The 26024-nt window shown below is 36.7% G+C and overlaps 1 protein-coding gene across 4 annotated transcripts in view; it reads right to left on the bottom strand.

Moving 5' to 3' along the window:
- Window positions 1–26024, bottom strand: part of SULF2 (sulfatase 2) — a 265589-nt gene that overhangs the window by 221751 nt on the left and 17814 nt on the right. Inside the window, exon 2 of one of the 4 annotated variants that reach the window (XM_087959311.1) lies at window positions 19815–19877. The exons of the other annotated variants lie outside the window; for them this stretch is intronic. The gene's annotated coding sequence lies outside the window, so the exon portion shown is untranslated. The remainder of the gene's footprint in view (window positions 1–19814; window positions 19878–26024) is intronic. 4 annotated transcript variants of the gene reach the window in all.

The raw sequence follows: 26024 nt of genomic DNA, 5'->3' as shown, positions 1-26024 counted from the left end.
TCTGCCACCAATTAAAGATTTATTTCTTTTCTTTTTGGATTTCTATTTCACGCTTAGATGCAATTACTATCTGTATCTGTGCCTTCCCCCCCCCAAGAGTTCATTTTATATTTTATTTTTAAGAAAGCTTTTGTAAAAAAAAACCTAAGAGGCTTTTGTTATAAAAAATTAGCTAACATTAATTCTTAAATAATTTATTTTGGTAACAACTTGAGTTTTACTTGTAGAACTGATTGAGTAAGGACTAAGAAGGAATTTAAGAAAAAGGTTAACAAAGGGAAATAGTTTTGACATTGAGAACTGAAATTGGAAAGAAGCATCTCTTTCCCTTATACCATGGCTGGGGGAAAAATATCTCTTCAGTTACTGTCTTGAATGCAATGGATTGAAATGCTGAAGGCTGCAAGAAAAATAAAGGGAAAGACATCACCTGATTATTCTCAGAATAAAGCCAGTCTTTTACAAATAAACTGAATGCTTTTCTTGTGACTTTTAAACATTCAACAACCCCCATCCACCCATGTGTGAACTTATAAACATTCAGTGATTGTTGTTCTGCTTTGAACACATTGAGCAATTAGTAAACCAAGATTCTTTGCCTATACTAAAGGTAAAAGTTCCCCTCGCATATGTGTGCTAGTTGTTTCCGGCTCTAGGGGGCGGTGCTCATCTCTGTTACAAAGCCAAAGAGCCAGCACTCTCCGAAGACATCTCCGTGATCATGTGGCCGGCATGACTAAATGCCAATGGCACACAGAACGCTGTTACCTTCCCACCAAAGTGGTCCCTATTTTTCTACTTGCATTTTTACATGGTTTCGAACTACTCGGTTGGCAGAAGCTGAGACAAGTAATAGGAGCTCACTCCATTACGTGGTGCTAGGGATTCAAACCGCCAAACTGCCAACCTTTCTGATCGACAAGCTCATTGTCTTAGCCATTGAGCCACTGTGTCCCTTGCATTGATTATACTACTCTCTCATAAAATGTCTGGTACTCTCTCACAATCATTATTTGGAGGACATAGCCTATGATGGCTTTCCTGCTCACCAAACTGAGAAAGAGTAGATTGTGACTTTCTCCTGAAAGGAAGAATACTTTGTATATACAAGAAATTCTTATTTTTGTGGAAAAAAAGACCTTCCCCATGAAGATATGGAAAGGGATCTAGAATCTATCACACATGCAAGGTTTCCACTGAAACCTGGTAATAAGAAACAATAAATGTAATCTCTTTCTTCTTGGAGATAGACATTAGGCAGGGCAGCTTCCTTTTTTAAAAGCAGCGAGTGAGAAGAACTGAGTCAGAGAGGGATTAATTTAAGGTGCACATTCACTGAGCTTTATTTTACTATTTCACATGTGAAGAGATGGACTCTTTAATTGGTCTCATCTGAACATAATTTAAATGTCAATTCGTGAAGTATATTATCTCTGAACAAAATACAGGTGTTCTGTAGAGGGTTGAACGTCACGTCTTTAAGCTGCAATAGGGAATGCAGCTTCACAAATAAAAAGTATTCAACAATTGATCAACACGGTATATATTACTCTTCTTTAAAAGAGTGATGAGCACCTCCCCCTATAGTAGGGGTTTTCGACTAGCAGAGTAAAATCCGCTGGGACTCCTTTACCTTTACCTTCGGTTAACTTCTTCTGTTCAAAGAATCCTAAGTGCCAAATATCCAGCAAAATTCACATATAAATAGATACAGGCTATCCACAACACTTTGTCAATATACCTGAATGCAAGTATGTCTCCATCCCCATCAAGATGTATAGCTATGTAAGTAAAGACAGCAAAATAAAGACTCAGGATATACATTTGGAAACACATATGATTTATGTTCATAATTATTGTGACTAATGTGTGGTATCATCAAAAGACTAAAATAACTGCAATGGAAATGGGCTGGTCATATACTGTAGCAAGAAGAATTGATGGCAGGTAGACTAAGGCAGTTATAGAATAGATTCCACTTGTTAAAAAGTGTTCACAAAAGGAACCTAAAACAAGATGGAGTGATAACATCAGCAAGTATTGCAGGCCCAATCGACAAAAGAAAGCTCAAGACTATCAGTTGGAAACATGCAGAAAAGGCCTTCATCCTGCAATGGATAGACAATGAATGAATGAATGAATGAATGAATGAATGAATGAATGAATGAATAGAAAGGCACTGTCATAGTTCCACTGACATAGAAGAGACCCAACCTAGAATGAAAGATTTCCTGAGCGCGGACAATTAACCAGTGGAACAGCTTGCCTTCAAAACTTATTTCAATGATATCTTCAGGAGAGATGTTTGTTGTATTGGTGTTGCTTATGATGTTGCGAACTTTGGTGATATCATCAGATTCGTTGGTGTCTTCAAGACCAAATAAAATGACATTTGGACATTTCTGATCACGTTCCATGATGTCTTTGATGAGTAAGGGGATATCATGTGTGGTATTATTTGATGGGATAGTGATTATTTGTGGCTGTGGTTTGGTGGTTATTTTTGGTTGTAGTTGTGATTGTAGTTGAGGTAGTAGTTGTGATGCAAAGGAACAATGACAAACCCTTGAGGAAAAACTGGCAAACTCTGGAGAACTTGGCAACAACACATAATGCAGCAGGGAGCCAAAGGTAGCAGCATTAGTAGGCCAGTGAGGTTAAAAGCCTAAAAAAGATCTGGAGAAGCTAGACCCTCTCTCCAAGACAGCCAAGAGTAGGGAAGCCTAGACATTGACAATAGGATGGCCCAGGAAACTGAGACAGAGAAAGAAAGTGAGCTAAGCACTCAATGCCGGGCTAGTACAGCAGACTAGCTGGCAGGAGGGACTGCTAAATCTTCCAATCACCACTCTTTCCAGCCAACAGCAGGCCAAAGCATGGCACCAGACCAGGACAGCAGCAGGCAATAAAAAGGAAGCTATAAAGAACAGCAGCACAGTTCTGACAATATAGTCTGAGGCACAAAACTTACAGCAAGCATCTTTGAGTAAACAACTGTGTGCACAATATAGAAGGGTAAAATAAGAATATGAAAAGAAAATATAGATCTATGATACAATATAGTAATATAGTTTATAAATGTAAGAAATATGAATAAAGAGGTAGGAGAGTAAGATAGAATAGGTTAACTTAAAATAAAACTATAGAAACCAGAATGTTTCTACAAGATATGCAAATAATAGAAAAGAATAAGATAGAAGGTATATGGAAGGAATATGAGGCATAAGGGCTCAGGAATTAAAGGAGTGAAATAGTAGGGATAAAACAAACAGCACTTAAAAGATAGGTTACAAAGATATATATATGTACAAAACATATTTTAGCAGCAAAATATTTTGTAATAAAATCCGCTAGGAACACACTCAAATGCTTCTTATCTAAAGCTTGAAGGAACTTCCCTGAGGAAATAGACAAATTAACTATTGCCCCTCCCCCCACAATCTCACTCAACCTATACTAAAAACAGATGTCTGAATTAAATATTATGTCCTGTCCTTTCATTGTTCTTCAGATATGCACCCAGAATCATAAAAGAGCATTGAAGTGCAGGTACTTGTCCATTTTAAGAATTAAAAACTTCTTTGGAAATTTTCTTTAAAACAAGGAAGCAAGGGCAGAAAATACAAAAGCTGTTCAGAGCCCAAGGAAGTAGTTATCAAAATGAAATTTATGTGCTGTAAACAGCTCACAGTTCCATCCATCAAGTGTGAAATTAACAACTGAGAAAAGATTTCACAGGAACTTAATCTGACTGCCCGGTTGTTGCAAAAGGATTTGCAGTTTTCATCCCTGTGCCAAATATTTTTTTATCTTTCAGTCTTGGAGTTATTCATACAAGAAAACAGATAATATATATATTGAATGAATATATATATTCATTCGTTCTCCAGTCTAATATATTAGGTAAGGCCAGATCATATCTGAAGTAAGTGCTCATGAAAAATATTTGCTGTTTATCTTCTGGTATCACTGCAGTTTCAAAAAAAAAAAAAAAACACCCAAATCTCTGCTTCAAGAAAAGAAAAATACTTTTGTTGTACAAATTACGCACAAACACAGGAAGCAACTCTGCCATAACTGCACAATATTTATTCATTATGCTGTTCTGTATCCCAAGATAATGTTTGTATATGTCAACCTTGGCATCAGCATGTAAGAAAGATACTGGAATGTAAATGATATATTTATGGAAGTATCAAATTATTAAAATACTGCTAATTTAGTGAATAGATTTTATAGGCAGATATAGGGGGTATGAAATCTGGAATGACTACAAAATCTAACAAATAGAAAAAAAATAGTTTTATGGCATACATTGAGAACCTTTATGGCTTTCCTCTTACTATGCCTAAGAAGAAAGAAAGCATAAAAATTACAACAAAACAGAGGTATGTTGGCTTCAACTTTCACATAATTAAACAGGATTTCTTTAAGGATGAGGTATTTTTCTTAGAAGTCAGGTATATAATTATATCTGCATTCTGTATAAGCATAATATCACTTCAAATAATATGACAAGTCCTCCAATACAAAAGGGGGGATTACTAGGTATGCACATTGCAATGTTAGTTGTGACTCACTTTCGCCGCTTCATTCGTAAAATTGCCAACTGTGTATTTTTCCAAAATACAAACTTTGCATTTGCTGGGACAGCCATCTGATTAAGCACAAATCCAACTTCTAATGAACTGACTCTATGACTGGAATGTTTAACCCAGATAATGTTGATGTGACTATATTTTGGCACCTGAAGTATTTTAAGAGATTTGTAGTCATGCTAGTCACTAATTTTGCAGGCAACATACGTTTATACAAATAGACAAAATAGTTTTGTGCTACTTTGAAGACTTATATATACCACAAAAATGTATCTTTTTAGGCAAGTATTTAACATGATTACTTATCTGCAAATCTACAATCTATCAAGAAGGCAACATTTAATTCATAAGAACTACTACTTCTCCTGCCTAATTTTACTGGCATTCTGGTCTTGATCCCACTAGAACTGGAAATGTATACAGCCCAACATTTATATACAAAAGCACAGTATTGCAATTTTGATGTTTCATGGGCATTGTCTAAGTTGGAAGTTGACCTAAGTTATTAGGTCTGCAACACAGCTTGGTTAAAAAAAACACCCTTACTCTATTATGCAACAGAACAAGGCTATATTCTCCATCTCAACCAGACCTTTCCACAGGATTAGTGTGATGTGCAAATCCCTCTTCAAGGCATCCCATTTTGATTCCTATTTATACAAACAGAAAGCCTCACAGGCATACTATTAATGATATTCCTGTCATCAACTGGCCATGAAACAGGGAATAATGCAATTTTAAATGCAATGTCCCCTCATAGAAACCTACTATTTCTCCTAAACATCCTTATGATGACAATGGTTAAATAAATAATGGCTCAACATGCCACCCCTCGCTTTAGACTGTAACATTCTACCACTTATTCTGTTCTAAAGAAAACAAAATTGGCAACATTTTACAAATTTTGCATTAAAATTAGGTGTGGTGGGAAGAAGGGGCTTCCTTCAATTCAACCATATTGTTGTAATATACCGTATTTGCCGGCGTATAAGACGACTTTTTTGCCCTGAAAAAGATGCCTCCAATTGGGGGGGTCGTCTTATATGCCGGGTCGTCTTATACGCCGGCAAATAGTAATTGGGAAGCACTGCGGCTGCCCGCGGCTGAGGCACTTTTGCGCACCGTGGAAACGAATCCCGTGAAGCCGAAAGGAGCAGCCAGCCTTCTCCCAGCTCCCAAGGAAACGAGGCTCGCACCGCCCGAGCTCCGCTGAGGTATCCGGCTGGGGCTGTCAGGAGTTGTTACCGCTGGCGGGGCTCCGCGCGGCTCCAGTCCCGCGTTGCCTCGGGAAGGGAAAGGCAAAACCAGGAGCCGCTGCTGCCATTGCAAAGCGCCGCCGCGGCTCTTCCTTTTTGCCTTTCCCTTCCCGAGGCAACGCGGACTGGAGCGCGTGGAGCCGCGCCAGCGGTAACAACTCCTGACAGCCCCAGCCGGATACCTCAGCGGAGCCCGGGCGGTGCGAGCCTCTTTCCTTGGGAGCTGGGAGAAGGCTGGCTGCTCCTTTCAGCTTCACGGGATTCGTTCCATGGTAGACAAAAGTGCCTCAAAAAAAAAAAAGTGCAAAAGTGGAAGGCGTGCGGAAGAGGGGGCGAGTATATAACAAACTATATTTTGAGTGGGAATGTTGTGGGGTCGTCTTATACGCCGGGTCGTCTTATACGCCGGCATATACGGTACTTTTAAATAATCCTTTATTCAGGGTTGTTACTTTAAAAGCTAAAGGGTAGCTGTTCTGTATGAACCTAAAGTAGGACTGAACATTTGCAAGTTCTCCATCACTAAAACCAGCACCAGAAACATGTACAAAGGAATTACAATCTGTAACTGCAGTCTTCTTAGTTAGACTCCCTACCTCTCCATACACATTTGGAGATGAAAAGAGGAAAGGAGACCCAAGAGGGCCACTACCAAGTATGAAATCCTGTTAAACCTCTAACAATACCAAAACTAACAGACCCTGACAGAATAAGCTCATAAACTGGAACAGGGGTAGGGGCTGGGGGAAGAATTAGCAGCACTGCAGGCAATGGGATTTTGCAGACCACAAACTGCCAGGAACTCCCATTTTAAAATCTGCTGCAACTCATGATTTTTTTTTAAATGTAAAATTTGCTTGGATTTGGGTGTTTAATATCTCTAACAATGATAAGCGGGGAAATTAAAAGAATGTTAAACATCACAACATTATTTTTAGCTCGAAGATTTTAATCTCACAGATGCACGATTAGTATGCAATTAATAAACCATGTGTAGATTGCAGTGCACTGTAATTTTTGATTTATAAACTTTACACAGAGACAGAATTTATATATAGCTACTTCCTAAATCATGCTTCTACACCTAGGGACCTTCAGATGAGCGGAGTTGTATATCAATAAGAAAAAATGTTCCTAGCTAATTTTGATGTATTTCATCCAAAAATGTTAGAATCTACAAGCAACATACAGCAAGGAGTCTCATACCTAATCCCATTACAAGGTCCAAAAGAATCCCTGCTTTGAGTTTGGGGAGGAGAAACCATGCCCAAAGAGTCTTTATTTTGCCCTTTGTAGCACAAGCAATCCGGCTATGGCTTTCAGTTTCATTCAAATGAAATTAAGTTATCAAATACAGAAGAAGTCAAGAGCTCTTTCCATGATTTTGAATCTTTGGTAGTTGCAGTCCAATAACCATTGCTTCCCACATGTGATGAAACAGATTTCTAGGCTGAACTAGTTTTCTCATGCCTGTAGATCTAAATATTTTTAAAAAGCTTTATTTCCTCCATTTAAGGAAAAGGACAAACATATTTTCTGAAATTCCCTAAAGAGGCTTACCATTTATAAAATGCATCATATATGAAAAACACAATATTATGCAACTGTCATGCAGGACTTTTTTTTTCTTACTGTGCCTACCAGATATGGCATTAAACAATTGTAAAATAGGAGGCATGTATCATCCTGACAGATCTGATGCACGGTATCTAAGAAACATTAACATGCTGATAAGTTACTTGCTGCCCTGCTGTGAGAACTGGTTGCTGCATTTAATTCTTTGGGTGAAGGCAAACTAAATTAAAACTGTGGTGACCTATATTGTGCTTTAGCTAATGACCCAGTTAACCTCTGGTTAATTTTTTGTCTTCTGGTGTCCTGGGAACAGGGAGATGTTTATTTCGGTGGTGACAAACCTTTAGAAAAGAACCACTGCCTTTTTTTATTTATTCTGAAGCTCTATGTTTTAATAGAAATTAGCTAATGAACCATGGGGGCTCTGAAGAAGTTGTTGAATGCCAATGAGAAGCTTTCTGTCTGTTCTCCTCCATCCTAATTTACATGACTTAAGCTTCTTCCTTTTAATTTTTTTTCAAATTGTCCTTTTTTTTCTTGGCTATTGATCTATCTCCTGGGGAGGAAGGAAACCATTTGTTTAGTGGAGGGCATTTCTTTTTGCAGCTTTTCTTCTACTTTCCTTGTTTTGTAATACAAATTAATACCAAAGATACATAGATGTTGGCAGGCAAGATGCAGACATAATGTTGCTTTTTCTTCCCAACATAGCTGTTATGAAAACAAATGGAAATCTAATTGTAAAATAATAATGTTGCCCTTGGTAGAATGAAGGTCTGGCTAACCAAAAGAAATGTAAACCTCCAGAGGGAATAGGAAATTGCTTCCAGTGAGGCAATACGTATTGCTAGAGTCTCCTTCAGGAAAGGGAGGTACATCTGATAACAGGCAAAGCAAAGGACAGGAGAAGGGCAGTCTTGCGAGCTAAACAACTTTTTGCTTTTCATAATCCTGGTAGTGGAGTTTCCAGAGTTTGTTGCACTGAAAACTGTACACTCTGGGAATTATATCAATAAAAACTCAATTTCCTCCTTTTCCCCTCTTGCTATATTTATTTAATGTGTGGCTGTCAACCTCGTATGCATGGCTCTGGGCAGCTAACAGTTAAAATCAGAATAAAAACATACTAAACAACGAACATTAAAACCATCTAATATAATATAAAATAACACAGCAGCTAAGAATATGCATTTAATATAATCATGACCAAAAAAATAGGCTCACCCATACTTCCTATGGTTTTCTCCACTGCTTCTCCAGCACTTTTAATCTTTGCTATATAACATTCTTTCTCAAAACATCCCTGTCACAGAAACTCACTCTTTTCCCCCACTCACTCCCAATAATTCTTTACCTCTGCTCTCTCTTCCAACCTCCATCTCTATTTCATGTGTGGTCTTACCTGCACCAAGCTTACATTCTTTCCTTCCTCTCTCCCAGCATTTTCTTTCTTTTTCATTCTTTTTTTTCTCTCCAGCACTTCTTCCCTGCCTATTCTCTTGCATACTGTGGTGATGCAAACTGTGTTTTTAAATCTTAGAGATAGGTTCAGAGCGGATCAGGCCTATTATTTGATTCTTCCACAGTGTATACTATTAACAGTCATCTAGAGAAATTACATCAATAGATACTCATTCTTTAGTAAATAAAAACTGTTGGGAAGAACATTTATGCAATTAACTTGGTACTGCACATATTGCCTGTTTGTAGTCCCAATATTTCCCTATTTCAAGTGTCTCTTTCAGAGAGAGAGAGAGAGAGAGAGAGAGAGAGAGAGAGAGAGAGAGAGAGAGAGAGAGAGAGAGAGAGAGAGGAGAGAGGGAGAGAGAGAGAATATTTTCCATTCCCAATATTTCCCTATTTCAAGTTTCTTCTCTCTCTCTCTCTCTCTCTCTCTCTCTCTCTCTCTACATTTATGCTGATGTATACAGTATATCAATAAAACAATACAATTAAAATACTTTAGATGGTGCCAATACTAAAAATATAAAGTGATTCAACTGAATTTTTCAAGAGTAATCTACAGTGTTACCGAAAACATGCTTCAGAATCTTGATGCAATGATTATTCATGATTGATTTCAGTCTCTCTCTTTCTGCCCCCCCCCCTCCCATATTCCAGGTTAGTGTCGTTTCAACTGCATTTTCAATTTATCTAATAAATTGTGTTTATGGATATTTACAAAAAGTGCCTTTTAAAAGTTGAATTGCTCCTTTGGGCATGGAAGATACTGTAGAAATCAACCAATCAATCCCATGTATAATGAACCTTTGCCAGAAACATACATAATTTGTTTCTTCTAAATTCAGTACTCTATGTGCATTTGACCAATACCTATTCGATTGGTGGATCATTTGTACATCTCATTGGCAAATCTCAGGTCAATACTCTTAAAAAACAAAATGTTTATGCTGTTTCAGATTGGCTAAATATAATTAGAAATTATTATGGACATGAGATCATTAAATTTCTAAACCACCAGGGGTGGGCTGCTAGGGGTTCGCTGGGGTTCGAGAGAGCCCCTAGTTAAGATTCTGTGCAGTTCAGAGAATCCCCCAAATCCCAGTCCTGGTTGGCCCCGGTCACCCCTCCCCTCCCAGGAGTCCCCACGCGGTCTGTTTTGGATGCAGGTAAGTGCAAGCGGCATACAAAATGGACCTCCCAGAAGCTCTGGAAGGCCGGAAATGGGCCCGTTTCTGGCTTCCAGAAAGCCTCCGGAGCCCGGGGAGGCCATTTTTGTCTTCCCAAAGGCTTGAGGAAAGCCTCCGAAGCCTGGGGAGGGCAAAAATGTCCCCCCCGCAACCATGGTGCAGGAAGCCCACACCTACTATGGCCACGCCCACCCAGCAACTGGGCAGAGAACCTGTTGCTAAAAATGAAGCCCACCCCTGTAAACCACTGATAATTTTCAAAAAGAACTTTATTGAGGGCAGCTAATATTTGCCATTATAGATACTAATCTATAATGATTGAGAACATCTCCTATTTAGTATCTACATAAAGCCACTGGTTGAGGCTATCTGATGGTTTGAAGTAAAATATCGGCAATATACTCCAGGCAGCCTTAGGGATTCTTTCTCAGTGGCTGGAGGCTGGAGGGCCCTGGATCAGGATCAACAGGTTTAGGTTCCAACTAAGCAAGACCAAGGAGTTTCCTAGTTCTGGGGATCTCCTATCTTTAGTTCTGGCACTGCTCCAGATAGACCCAATGCACAATCTGGGGGTCCTTCCCATAGCTTGAACAGCCGTAGTTAGGACAGTCTTTGCTCAGCTTAGGGCAGTGAGTCAGGTGCACTTGTTCCTTAACCAGGGAGCTCACTCCATGTGTTGTGACTGTGAGATTGATCGACTGCAATACGCTTCAGCAATAGCACTTAGACTTATATACCACTTTACAGTGATTTACAGCCCTCTCTAAGCTGTTTACAGAGTCAGCATATTGCCCCCAACAATTTTGGGTCCTCATTTTACCCACCTCAGAAGGATGAAAGGCTGAGTCAACCTTGAGCCTGGTGAGATTTGAACTGCCAAATTCCAGGCAGCCGGCAGTCAGCAGAAGTAGCCTGCAATACTGCACTCTAACACTAACACTGCACCACCGTGGCTTAGGTGGGGCTGTCCCTGAAGAATAGTTGAAAATTCAACAGGCACAAAATATGATGGCACAAGCAGCTACTATTGCCAGTTATTTGGCACATTGTTATACTACAGCTGCCCAAGATGTACTGGCTTCCAGTGTGCTACTGGGTGCAATTCAAGATGCTGGTTGTCACCTTTAAAGCCCTTTGTGGCACAGGACCATCTCTACCCAGTTATTTCTATCTGTCTTATCTGATCTGGCAGGAAGGGCATGCTTCAGGTACCCCCAGCTAGGGAGTTCACCTGATAGACCCAGAAGGAGAGCCTTTTCTGCTGTGGTACCCACACTTTAGAACATGATCAATACATCAATACATGTTTATTCTTATAAGCAAAAGGCCAGAAGTATAAGATGTAACCCAAAACTGCAAATAACAAGATCATACAAAATTACATAAAAACATTACACTGGTTAATACATTATATATAACTAAATTATAATTGTGGCAGTAATTGATGCCTCATTTTCACTGCCGCTATAGGTTACTTTTCTACTATCTGAATTAAAGAAGGTTTAACACCCCTAAAATAATAGCCATATAGAAATTATCTGTTTGCCCAGGGTACTGCTGAAGGAGAAGGAGAATACTATATACATCTTTCAGATACCTCTGCAAAAGCCACAGCATGTACTGGGCTGTCTCAATATCTCCTGTTCAAGGAAAGACACATTTCTCCATTGGGTTCTTAAGAGTATCTTCCTTGTAGTACAATAACGTTTAAGGGAGTATAATATATTTAACACAGAATAAAGCTTTCCTTAGTTTGGAAATGTCAGTAGAGAGAGCTAATTAGACACTCCTTGGGTACCTTTTGTCAACCAGGTCCTACTTTTCTATGGCTAGATATTTATCTCCACCTGAATGTCAATATAATTTAGTCTCTACAGGAGTATATCTTTGGCACTCTCATAACCCAAGGATCTAATGTCTTCAATTTTTATTCAATGAGATTATTTCAGTTTAGTGGTGAGTATCAGCCATTATAACTAGAAGGGGGCCCACTAATGGAGGTTTAACCAATAATTTAGCATTAATCCCAGTGGTCCAGTCTTAATTGTGGGCATCCCCATTCCAACCAAAGGAGAGCAATAGCCTTAAGAATGGCAATGTTCTATTGACTAGGGGAAATAAGGCACTAGGCCCTTTAATCAATAATTGACATTTTCAGAGGAAATGACATGTTTTCTTGGTCCACTCCAAAGAATATATGAATTTTGATCTGAAGCCAATTTATCTACTGTACTATGAAGATTCATAAAGGAAAAGTTAAGATACCACTTTTCTTGATTCTGAAACAAGGTGAAATAAAGAAGGGCTGTACATTTAAAAATTTGCCCAAAGTGCAAGAAATCGTCCTCAATAGATTCATCATTAGTGAATCTATTTCTGAATTAGGTAAGGCTTATTTCTATGTAATGGAAAACAGTCTATAAATGTAAGACATTGTGAGAAAGCTGGGAAAGAAATGAGAAAATAGACATAAATAACCAAGATATAGAGATTAAATAAATTGGCAGTTTATATGATAAATGGCAACTTAGTCCAGGTGGCAAGAAATCTGAGAAGCATTTCAAATCTTTCAAAAAGTTAATTAACTTATTGCAAATTGGGGTGGGAAATTTTTTTTTACAGTTTTGAAAAAGTTGTACTTATCTCAGGCTAGATTAACATCAGTTTAATAAAATTTGCATAGCTTGTGCTTCCTTCAATTTCCTCAATGGTGTAGGGCTTGACAATAACATTGTCTGTAGCTCCAGAATTCATCAGCTCTTAAAGTATATTATACAGTAAATCTTAACTTCTAGAAGTCTCTCTTTCAGACTCTAGGGAAGGATTGAATATTTTCCTACAAGTCAGGTTTGCAAATGCCTTCCCAATCTATATATATCACTGTTGATTCAGAGCAACGACATTTTGCAGGACACCCTCATACAAAATGGCCTAAAATCTTGCAGTATAGTACAAATGAAGACCTTTTGAGCAATGGAATTTTTTCTGTAGTTATCTATGGAATATTGTAGAAGGGGCAAAGTGGCCTAGGGGTTAAGAAGCTGGGCTTGTCAAGCAGAAAATTGGAAGTTCAAGACCCAAGTACTATTTTATGGAGTGAACTTGCCCCAGCTCTTGGCAATCTAGCAGTTCAAAGGAATGAGAATACCAATAGTCAAATAGGTACCATTTCAGTGGGAAGGAAACAACATTCTGTGCACCTTGGCATATAGCCACATGACCATGGAAGCGTCTTCGGACAATACTGGCTCCCTCAGCTAGGAAACTGTTAAGGTAAAATGGCAAACTGCTTTATTACATAAGAAAACATTGATATTGCCGTCCCTCATGTTAAGCATACAAGTTCCATGATGCATCACTGCACATTCCCCTCCCACCAGGTATAAAAAGTACTTATTTTTGGGTTTTGTGCGCTCTCTCTCTCATCTCCCCCCTGGAAGAATGATGTACCTAAGAGAGAACATAGATATAATGTAAGTTTACATTTCTACAATAAAAGAATTACTCTGACCATAAACATTTTTTAAAGTTAATTTTGGCTAGATCCATTAAAGGTTATTAACAGAAACATATTGTTCCCTAGAGTCAGACATAACCAGGCATGGATATTGTTACCTTTTTATGGGATATTGTTGGCGTCTAGCTTTTTCTGAAGTTTCTGCAGAGTAGACAGAGAAGAAATGAGAAAAAGTAATTGTGCCTTTCCATAGCATGCCTCAGTTGTTTGGAATCTTCTGTTGTCTGATTAGATGGATTATTAAAAGTAGTTTTCAGCCTGGTCATAAAGTTAACATTAGAGAGCCCATATGGTGGTCTTCCCAGCTCCAGTCAAGAGCTTAGATCTAAATCCTACTCTATGGAACAGTGGTCCATAGAGTGGTCTTTCTAGCACCAGGGACTGGCTTCAGGAGGAAATTTGTCTTCCATGGACTGGGATGTGGTGGTGGTTTCACACGCCACCTAGACCCCATGCATGTGGTAACCAGGAAGCTGTAAATTCTAGTTCTGCTTTAGGCCTGAAAGCCAGATGGATGATTTTGGACCAGTCCAACTCTGTCAGCCCAACTCACTTCAAAGTTTTTACTGAGTGAAAATATGATGAGAATGGAGTATTAGATATGTTTGCTGCCTATTTTCATTATAAAAATAAGATAAGCAAAATAAACAAACAAATAAATAAATAAGCAAGCTTTACAGTACAATCACTATTCAGTTTTTTAAGCTTTTCTTCTATCCAATTTACAAGAAGGGATAAAAGAAATTCTCTTTTGTGCAGAAGATGCAGTTTTGATTTGTTCTTTGTTTAGATACTTATTTTAACTATTTTATTTTATTTATTTATATCCTGCCTTTATTTTGAAAAACGACTCAAGGCAGCAAACATACACAATATTGGCCTGATCCTGTATCAGCTTGCTTACCTTTTACCATATAAAAAGATTTTTTCAAAATCATTATCTGTAGGCATTTCAACTGTTATAAATATTATTTAAAGGGCAAAAATCTCCCCAACATCCAACAGGACATTAATAAAACCACCCACTCCAAAAGACTTTTCTCAAACGCTAATCTCTACCTTCCAGCTGGAACCCTAAATAAATGGGTCTTTAGGGTTTATTAAAAGCTGACATGATAAAGTGTAGAGGTTGTTATTTGCACCCTTAGTGTCAAACTCCATCTGTTTGATATGTTCACAAGCTGCATATTCTGCTGAATGTCTGGTGCAAATTAAATCAATCTACGTAATGTTAATTATGTTTGTTATATGACCTAAATACAACTCCCCCTACAAACTATTCCCTTATTTGTACAATGGTAAAATAAAGGTGTGTATGTATGTATCTATCATTGTATTATCTTTAGTAAGTAATTTTGCAGATAAAATCCATCAATTTTCCATCCGTTGTAACTATGCAAATACATGTAAGGAAGGAATATAGTATCAGCTGCTTACTCACAATCAATTTTTGATGGCTAAAATCTCAGCTATGATGTCTGTACTGAAGGGGAAGTAATATCATAAGCCCATCGCAGCCATGTTATTTTCCATTTAGCAACTGCAGCATTTAGCAACAGTGTTGTGGGTTCCACTTGTGGTAACTAAGTGAAGACTACCTTGTATAAGCAATTGCAATTTGTAGATAAGACCAATAGAGTGCTTTCCTCCTCTTATTCTAAGATGTAAGGAAATCTATTTCCAATATAATCAAACCAGGGAAGTAGAAAAGAGAGGATTCAAATATTTTCAAAGAATGTTTAGTGGCAATACTGATTAAAAACATGCTGATCAGTGGTGGGATTCAATTTTTTTTACTACCAGTATTGTGGGTGTGGCTTGGTGGAACGTTGCAGAGGAAGGATACTATAAAATCTCCAGTCAGAAGTGGTATTTGCCAATTCTATAATCTACTCAAAATTTCCGCTACCGGTTCTCCAGAACTGGTCAGAACCTGCTGAATACCACCTCTGATGCTGATAAATACTCAGTTTTGAGTAACACTGCAAAATCTAAATGGACAATATCTTCTAAAGAGCAGCTAACATTGCAACTGGTTAGCATGAAACAAAGACTTTTAATTGATCACGGTTTTCACTGATCTGATTCTGAATCAGAAAAAACTATGTATGTTGCTCAAAATATTAGATGTAATTCTACAAACACACAACGAACAAGGCATTTCATCCATCTGGATATGTTAATAATCTTCAGAAAGATATAAATAGATAGGATGTTTACTCAGAACCCTGGCATTGCAAATAAAACCATTTTAGTGCAAAAAGGACAAACTGGGTCTTTTAAGGATTGTTTTCAAGAGACATATAAGAACAAATTCCAATTCAGTGAAATATACATAGGGTTAAATCTATCTGGTCTGGCAGAACCAAAATGGTTCTGAATGACTTCTATTATAGACGAAAGTACTAACTTTCAGAGATTCCATCTACATAGAAAAATATTTGCCCTTTAAAGAAGTGTTTGAGTTTCTAACAATGATCATCTCTCTGAAAACAGTGAAGAATTTCTATATAGAGCTAAATTTTTATCTTTAGTTTTGCAGTTGGTATGAGTTACAGAGTTTCTACAGACTGCACATACTTTTATCATTAAATTTATGAAGCTGCTTCATGGAGTATATGGCAAGGTTGCACCTCTAACCTGGCAATTGAATCCCTTCTACAGTATACCACTAATGGAATAAGAATTTCCATTTTCATGAAATAAGAGTTAAAATCCTTGTGAATGCAAATGACTTTGTTGCTGAGAAATCAAGGCTCTGCATTACACACTAAACAATGTTCAGCTGCCATCAACTGGTTCAGTCTAAATTTAAATTGTGAGCACCTTCTCACATAAATGAAAGTTGAAAAGTCAAATCCTATCAGCACTCTTCTTCATTCAAAGAGATCTGACAACCCTCAAACCTGGAGAGGCTTACAAATACTTGGGGAACATCATGGGTTTTCAGATTAGTTGGACATTCAAAATTACTGTCCACCCTATGCAGATATTGGAAATGTTGATATGCCATTTCTACTGCTGTTTTCAATATTGTTCCACCCTCAACAGACTTTAGCCACATAGCTTAGCAATTAATAAACAATCTTATATAGATGGAACAGACAGCTATATTAAGAAGGTATCTCTGTCCTTTGATGAGCTACTAATAACACTCCTTGCAACCACAAATGACAAACTAGGTGACACAGGAGACATTGCAACAAACATTCCTATGTTCTTCCTCTTCTGACCAGATGATACAGGAAATCCATTATGTGAGTGACGCTGGTTTGAAACAATTTGAAGAGACCCTTTTTGAGAGAATCTGATCAAATACTTATGTAGAATTCCAGGAAACGAATTCATCTCTAATGGTGGTGGCTTTACTTCCCTTTTTACTCACAATCCCAGACAACAAATGCATCAACTAAAAATGAGCTTGAGATGAAAATGAATGTCTAGCATCTATGGAAACTACACAAATCTAGAGTCCTTCATTTGTAAATCAGGGAAGTCTCTTTCAGAATTGGCCCTGAAAAAGCCAGTCAAGTGAAATTTAAAGAAAAAATACGTAATACACTGACTCCAACTGCAATGGACTATGTATACAGGCCATATCTATCTAAGCAACTTTTATACAAATATATTTTCAGGCCAGATGTGTCCCTAGCTAAGAAATTTTAAAAAATTCAGAAGTACATAGATTTACCCATGCTTATACACATGGAGTTTTATTGAAGCCTCCAAATTAGGAAAAGAGGAATAATTCACTTCTTCTGCGGTCTGTTTGGATTTTATATCATGGGAGAGCAATATATCATATGTTATAGACATGCTGCTAGGCAAGAATCCAAAGAAAATTTGAACAGATGCCACAGTTGGCTAGTAATGAATTTAAAGTAGTTAATTTTATTTGATTTCTGCTTGAACATCAAAATGCAATAATATAGTAAGTTGTTTGTTATTGTTGTTATTATTATTACCTACCCTGTTTCTCCAACAATACGGCCTCCCCCAATAGGAAGTCCCAGCATGTTTTATGGGCATGAAATGAAATTAAGCCCCTCTCCCCAAATTAAGGCCTATATTAAAACATGCGAAATGGGGGGGAAATGGCGGGGGGGGCTTGCCGTCAGGAAGTACTTTTGTTGCACACCCGGATATGGTGCTGCCTGCGTTGACCCTGATACAAAATGCCCCACCAACACCGAGATCAACATCCAAGCCGTCGCCGCCCGCCTGCCCGAAGATGCAAGGGGGGGGGGAAATTAAGTCACCCCCGAAAAGACGGCCTAGCCATTTTTTCGGGGCTCAAAAAAAAATAAGACCCGGCCTTATTATATGAGAAACACGGTATTCACAACAATGTGAAATTACAGCTGTCAGTTCTTTAGACTGTGTTGGCCTTCATGCACACTGAGTTCTTCCCAAGAACCCATGATATTGTAATGTATCCACACAGTCTATACGCAAATCCAAACTGTGGTCTTTTGCAGTTGACAGAAGGAAATATTGTCAATGCACAAATTTTCCAAGTTCTGTCTTTTACATAATCAGCACACTTCTTCAACTATTTGTTTGACTTGAAGTAAACAACTACGTACATTTCTGCAGGACAGGTATAATCTATCAATATTACTATTCAGTTCAGTTTGTGTCCAATCAATAATTCCAGCAGTGTACTATATCACAGGTATGGTCAAGGTATTGATGGCTTTCATGATGTGTTCACTGTTCACTTAAATTTTGTCCCTAATTCATTCATAGGGGTCAAAATTTAAATAATTAAGGATGTTTTAAACAGTTTCAACGATCAATTCCCATTCATTCATTCTTAGGTACCATTCCATTACCAGGCTAATCAGACACTGGTTAGGCTTTTGGCAACAAATCAGCAATCTGAGTCAGAAGTCTGACTGTCAAGACTCCATCCTTCTTTTATAGCATGCAGAGATTCATGAACATGGCCCCTAAGTAAATTTTCTCTTCTCCAGCAAAATTTACTGTTAAGCAGTTTGTCTTTAAATGCATACTCCTTTTTCTGATGGAATATGGTGTTATTTCTAGATACCTACTCACCTATATGTTTTCCTGTTTCTCACTGTCTTAGACTGATTGCTCTTTCATTGGTGTAAATTGTTGTCTACCTTCCCATAATCACAAATGGTATTTCAGGTCATTTATAACAAACTCAAATATCTTGGTCTTTAACTGATGAATTTTTAGATTCATATTCTTCATTACATTATACAATCTATCTAATCTTCATTATAAATTGAGTTCTCAAGCAACAAAATGGTATTGTGTTAATGCTGTACAAAATGATGTATAGTAAGATTCCCCTGCCAACACTCTTATCATAAGAATTATGTGAATTTCGTTGTATGTATATACTGTATATATTCGTACAATGATAATAAAGTATTATTATTTATTTATGTTCATTATCACACATATACTGCCGTTGTGTACATGCATCCTGATGTCTGACACAAATATTCAAGGCATTTCCATACTCATGTCGTCATCTGCATTCCATCATTTGCTCTCCCATTACTCTCATGAAGATGATATATGACCATATTCAAGCACACATTCCATAGTTGAAGCCTATTCACTCAATAAACATACAACAAGCACATTTCTGTATAATCTTTTGGTTATATTTGGTCCACGTGCCTTTTACCAAACATAAATCATTTTCCAAATTTAGTCACTGTCAACTAATTAACAGGATAAAGCATCAGAATCATATTTATTTATTTATCTATCTATTTATTAGATTTATTTGCCATCCATTTTCAAAGTGACTAAGGGCTATGATTAGAGTGGCTATGTATTAGTATATTGTGAGTAGAATTAGAGTGACTATATAAGTATATAGAAGGTTTAAAAGCTGCCAGAAATATTTTTAATTTCTATTTGTCTTTCAGCATAGTATGTTCATGCTATTCTAAGGTACATACAGTATTCTGACACATGCCAGGATAGACCAATATAAGATTTTTTTTCTTAATTTAATTTATTCTAATTTAAACTATTCAAGATGCTGTCTTATTCCATTATACCACAACTAGTCTTAATTTATTTTTAAAAGAATATGTAATATACAATATAAATCTACAGTTAATGAAAGCAAAGCCTATAATGAAAGTAAATGTGTTATTACTTCAACCATAGAATTTAAAACAACTTACTTTTATTAAATTGGTTGCTAAAAGAAAGAATGACTTACTTTAAGGAAAAAGCCACATCATTCCTTTGTTATTTCCAGAATTATTATATGATACATACGTACCTTAAAATAAAAAGAAAAAATATTTAACATATCTCTGTTTATCTTTTAATGATACTGGTAATAATTTTATTATTACTTTAACACAATTTTTATTATTATTTAATTTTGGTGTTAATTTTTTTCCACTTTTTGAGACTGGTTTCCTGTGGTAGCAGTGAACTAGGTTTATCTGATTTTGGAAAGCAAAGCAGGGTTGATTTTAGTTAATATTAGGATGAAAGATCGTCATTAAATTATAGGATAGTCAGGTAGATTGGAAAATCTGAAAAACATTCTAGAATAATTCTGTTGCAAACTATTTCCATTTTGTTATCAAGTAATTAATTTGGATGTATAACCAGAAGTCAGGCTCATCTCAAAAGGAACTTGACTTTACGCTTTTCTCTTCTTTTGCTGATATTGGTTTAAGAGATATATTCTTTAAAATAAATATTCAGATATGCCATAAAATAAGAATTCATCAGTAATGCTTGGCTGCTGTAAACCCAATTTTTACATAACACATTTAAGAGATACAGCCTTAGCATATTTTCGGATATTGCATAAGTGAAATGGAACTACAGAAAATAGAAAATTTCAGTTCTCTGCCTCAATTTACTTCAGACATTTTAGATTCACAAATAATGAGCAGGTGGTGTTTTATAAAGAAAAACTCCAACCTCTAATATGGTATCATATTTACTTCCAAGAACGTCTATGGATCACAAAAAGTCTCCATAGGCATTCTTTAAAATATAAGGACATTGGGTTATTGCAGTTCCAATCCTTTTTTGTTTGGAAAAAAGAAAAAGATGAAACCGAATACAAGATAGAACTCTAAGGACTAGAAGACAGCAATTTGACCCATCTGGCACTTATATTTTGTTATCATCATTCACTCTGGTAATTGTACTAGGAACTCGCAATTCTCCCCTAAGATGTCTGCAACATGCTATCTGAATAGGAAAATACCTTATGGGGGGGGGGAAAGACTGCACATGTGCAGAATCCTCTTAACTGTTGGAACTATTGGAATAACTAAGTGAAGCAGACAAAGGGATTGGGGCAAGTTGCTTTATGATAGTTTTGTCAAAGCGAAGATAAGTAATTTAACTCAAATTGGATTGCTGGTCTCTTTGAAGATATATCTGCGTAGTTTTCTTGGCAATGATATAAAAGTCATTTGTCATTATCTTATTCCAAAATTGTTTTTAAGTTGCTATACACCTTTTTAAGTCTAGCCTATACACCTTGCAATTTCCCACCAAGTATTAACCAAGATCAACCTTGCTTAGCTTCCAAGTCCTTACAAGTTTAGTCAAAGCACAATCCAAAATGTTTTCTAAAATACAGTATAAATAGAAGACGGTATCCAGTTTCTCCTTATAATTGTAAAATAGTTTAAAATTAGTTAGATTTGAGGATGATGAATCAAAGTAGCCTATTTATAGCCTCAACACTTAAAAGACTGCTCATAACAAAAATCTGAAAAGTCTATAGAGATTCTTAGTCATCCAGGTTATGGTTGTCCCAAATGTGCTTTTTAAAAAAACAACTGGACTTCTTGTTTTTCCTTGAAGAGTGCTAGCCACCAGATGACTGTGAGGAATATAAATCCTTCCATTCTCCACCATTCATTAAGAACTAAAAAAGCTTCTTGGATGAGAAGCGAAACATCTTCAACAAAGGCAAGAAGTCCAGTTGCCTTTTGAAAAAGTACCTTTGGGACTCAAAGATAATCAGCATCGTATATTAAGACCATTATTAAAACAATCCAAAGGTACTGCTCTAGCTAATTAGCATTTTATATTTGTTCATTACTTTTCCGTTACATTCAGAATGATATTTGAGAAAGTAAATGAAGCATAGGAATAGGCTTAGGAAGCAAATTATTATTAATAATCATAATCATAATCATAAAGCAAATTATTGCTTTATTATTAGAGTATTTGTCTCACTCTTGTGAAGAAAAAGTTTCCATAACAGCTGAGAAATATTACTCCTTTACCCTTTGAGTACTTTATTGCTTAATGGATAAACTGAAAACCTCTCCTGTCTAAAGTACTAGCTAGTGGTGTTATGCATTTGATTTATTATAGGTCTGGAATTAAGAAGATACAGAAAACAGGATCTCCCCCAACCCCTCCAGCCCTACAGATAACAGTCTGTAGAGCTGGCAGCAGACCACCTAACAGCTTCAATTTAATTTTCCTGTGATGCAAAAGGGAAAAGAAAACCAAATTAAGCTTTTCACTGCTTTAAAAGCTTATTCCCACTATATATGGTTTTCTAGGAGGACTGCATTTATGCAGATAAAAACCGGAGTGGCCCATCCAATTCAAACAATTAATAGAGACTTGCTACTATAGATGAAATCATGACAGAACTGAAAATATTTACTGACAACAATTATAGTACTCAATCTTAAAATTCTGATAACTTGCAATATACAGTATATATAACCCTGGAGCTGAATACAAATTATTATTATTTAGCAATAGCACTTAAGACTTTTATATTGCTTCATAGTTTTTCACAGCCCACTCTAAGCAGTTTACAGAATCAGATTATTGCCCCCCAACAATTTAGGTCCTCATTTTACCAACCTCAGGAAAATGGAAGGCTGAGTCAACCTTGAGCCAGTAAGGATCAAACATCTGGCAGTTGGCAGAATTAGTTTGCAATACTGCATTCCAACCATTGCACCACTACTTTTATATATATATAATTATATGTGTTCTATGCCAAAATGCATTGATATTGTTCAACAGTTTGGTAATTTAGCAAGTTATTCCATTAGTGGAGCAAATCTCATATATTTCTTGCAGGCTCCAATGATTCTATGTAAGTTTTTAGTAATTAGGCTTTCACTTGTTACTTGAATTCACTTACATATCTTAGACTAGCTAATAAAAGGGAACTTATATGCAATAAATTAGTCATTCTTATGTACCTGCAATATATTACTGAGCTGATGAGTTCAGTTCATTAAGTGGAAAATGATTGCTCATAAGGGACAGAATAAAGATTTCCAAACTAAAGAGCCAATAGTTGTCAACTCCTCAGCAGCAGAACTAGGAATAATAGCAATCAGATTTAACAGCCTGTGTGACTAGAGAAAAAACTGAAGTAAATCTTGAATCAGAATATTTAATGTTCAGTTTTTGCAGATAAACTATCCACAAACCTAAATACAATTTCACACAGATAAACTTCTTCCCCTCTTCTGAAGCCTTCTCTTTTTTTCCAAACAGATATTGAAGCATCCTGGAGAGCCCAGGAAGCTGCATAGGGGACCAAAAATCAATTTGATCAATAATTCCCATTCAATGAATGGATAGATTTTTTTTTAGAAATTATTCCTTGTAATTGCACAACTATAACACAAGACCAAAAATGGTTTCCTTTAGAAAACCATGGAGATTACTTTTGTAAAAATGTTTAAAATCTATTACAAATGTTGCTATGGGGCTGACATTTCCTCATATCTATCCATGTTTTTTTTTTAATTACACTCATAATATACAAATATGTTTGGTGCTTTATCAGCATTATTTACTTACATCTAAAATTTGAAGAGCCCCCCCTCCCTTCCCTGAAAACCCCTGCAAGCAGTATACATTAGTTGATTGGCTCTGGAACATGAGAACATAGCCTAATTGACTGGTGGTAAATTATGCAACATAGTTTAATCAGGCAACATAACATGACTGACTGACAGTTCTTATTATCTCTAGCCAGCACAATTTTTAAAAAGTTCTACTGTTTTCTTTTGGATCTAAGACTTAACTAGATAAGGGCACAGTAACTCATGTGGTTAGGACATTGAGTTGGAGGAAGCCCATGTTCAAGACCCAAGTGCTGCTATGTAGCAGAGTGACCTCCTGTCATTCGCTCCAGCTCCTTAATGGGGACATGAAAGAAGCCCGCACAGGCATTCCTGGGCAACAGTGATGTCATCAGCTAATCCTTTTAATCTGGAGATAGATAGATAGATTAGATAGATAGATAGATAGATAGATAGATAGATAGATAGATAGATAGATAGATAGATAGACAGACAGACATATATATACATACATACATACATACATACATACATACATACATACATACACACATACACACATACATACATACATATTCATAGATTTTCACGGGTACAGGTATGTAGGTATAGGTGTGTTCGGGTCTTTTCCCGTGTAAGATTAAGAGTATCATGGCGATGTTTCGGTGAGGTCCCACTCGCCATCCTCAGGCTGGTGCTTTCGGCTTCGTGCCAGTGCAAGCAGTGTGTGATCGGAACTGCCGTCTCTCTGTAAATACTGGTGGTGAGGGCTGGTGTGCTGGGCTGGTTGGCTGTGCTGCTGCCTCTTGATTGTTGTGGATATCTCCACAACAAAACTCACAAGGCCATCACACAGCCCATTATACCAACATCATCTCCATCAACCAACCACACATACACACATGCATAAATACATGCAGGAGGCAGTTCCAGAGTATAGGAATTAATTGGAATTGTGGTTTTTGTTTCTCCACAGAACAGGTGGATAACAAAACCAACACAAATCCCAAGTCATCAAGAATGCTCAGGAGAAAAAGTAAAGAGGACAAATCAAGTAGGTAAAATAGTTTCAGGCATTTCTTACTGATGTAAAAAAACTATAATGAATGTTTTGTTGCTTTCTATTGCCTAAAGCAAGAATATTTTATTCTTTTCACAAAGACTACAGAATATATTTTGCTGCAACGTCTATTTTTTCCATTCATCATTTGTTAGGATCTCAAGAACATGTAGTGTATGCAGTGCTGGCACATGCTTAATGATCCTTTTACCAAACAAATGTCTTAAATGCAAATGAAGAAATTAGTTAATATTCACGCTGCTGCTACATTAAATCCATTAATATCACACTGTGTTTCTGAAATGAGGTGGTTTTGTAATAGTAACTTAAAGAGTGCTTTATAACTTGCTGAAGAAAGATTTGAAATTAGGAATGGCCAAGTCTGCTCCTGCCCCATTTTTAACATGAAAAAGAAAAGGATTGTCCAAAGTTAGGAATAGGATTTCATATGACCAATCCACTTAAATATAAGCAAGTATTACAATATATTTTACTGCAAAAAGTTCTAAATTCACATACAATTTGGGATACAAGGTGGTAATAACTGATCAGAATAAGGATCTCGAGTCTGTGATGAAAAACTCTTTGTACAGTTGCCAAAAGATTAAACATTAGCAACTGCAGAAATTATTTATTATGTCATATACACAAACACACACTTACACACAAATATATGCGCACGCGCACGCACACACATTTAGAATTTTGAATGCATGCTGCAGATTATTAGGAAACTATATCATGTTTTTATTAAACTTCAAATCTGAGAACATCTAGAATATAATGCACAATTATAGTAAATACCTCCAAAACAGTACTGTTCAAGAGGAAGACTTTCCCTATGGAAAAAACATTACTTTTGGTCAGTAAGTTTATAGTTAAATGTGGCTAAGAACATGATAAAAATATATTATGTTACCATACATAACCTTTTGACCAAATATAGCACATTATTTAGCATTAGTTAGCCAGTTTGGTCTAGTAGTTAAGGCTCCAGGGTTGAAAGTGAGACTTGTGAATTCAAGTCCCACCTTAGCCATGAAAGCCAGATTGGGTGATTTTGGGCCAGTTACTCTCTCTCAGCCGAACCCACCTCACAGGGTTGTTGCTTGGGGGAAAACAGGAGGAAGGTATTTGCCGCCTTGAGTTATTTGCAAAAATAATAAAGGAGAGGATACAAATAAGCAAATAAAGATAACGTCTTAAACTTTCTTTACTTTTGGTTACTGCATTGTATATTGCTCTTATTTTTCTATCTTCCTATTTTACAAAACAACATTTTCTTTTGTGCCAGAGAGAATAAACTTTGTTATATTGATTTTGGTTTGATTTACTGACTCTCTAAGTCAAAGGACCCAATTTGTAGATCAAGGCTAATGCAAAAAGTTTGCTCAGCCTGGATTTGTCCTTAACAATACTACAAGAGGATTCTATTCCATTGTACTTTCGATTCAAATGTAGTTAGTCAAATTCTTTGTTGTTGAACTCTCTCAATATTTGTTGAACAATCCTTTTGCTAACTATCCAATCATTTGAATTA

The sequence above is a fragment of the Notechis scutatus genome, chromosome 3, assembly GCF_049901735.1.
Source record: "Notechis scutatus isolate UNSWTSFEM ecotype Mainland chromosome 3, rNotScu1.2, whole genome shotgun sequence".
NCBI lineage: Eukaryota > Metazoa > Chordata > Lepidosauria > Squamata > Elapidae > Notechis > Notechis scutatus.
This window is presented reverse-complemented; position numbering and strand designations above follow the sequence as displayed.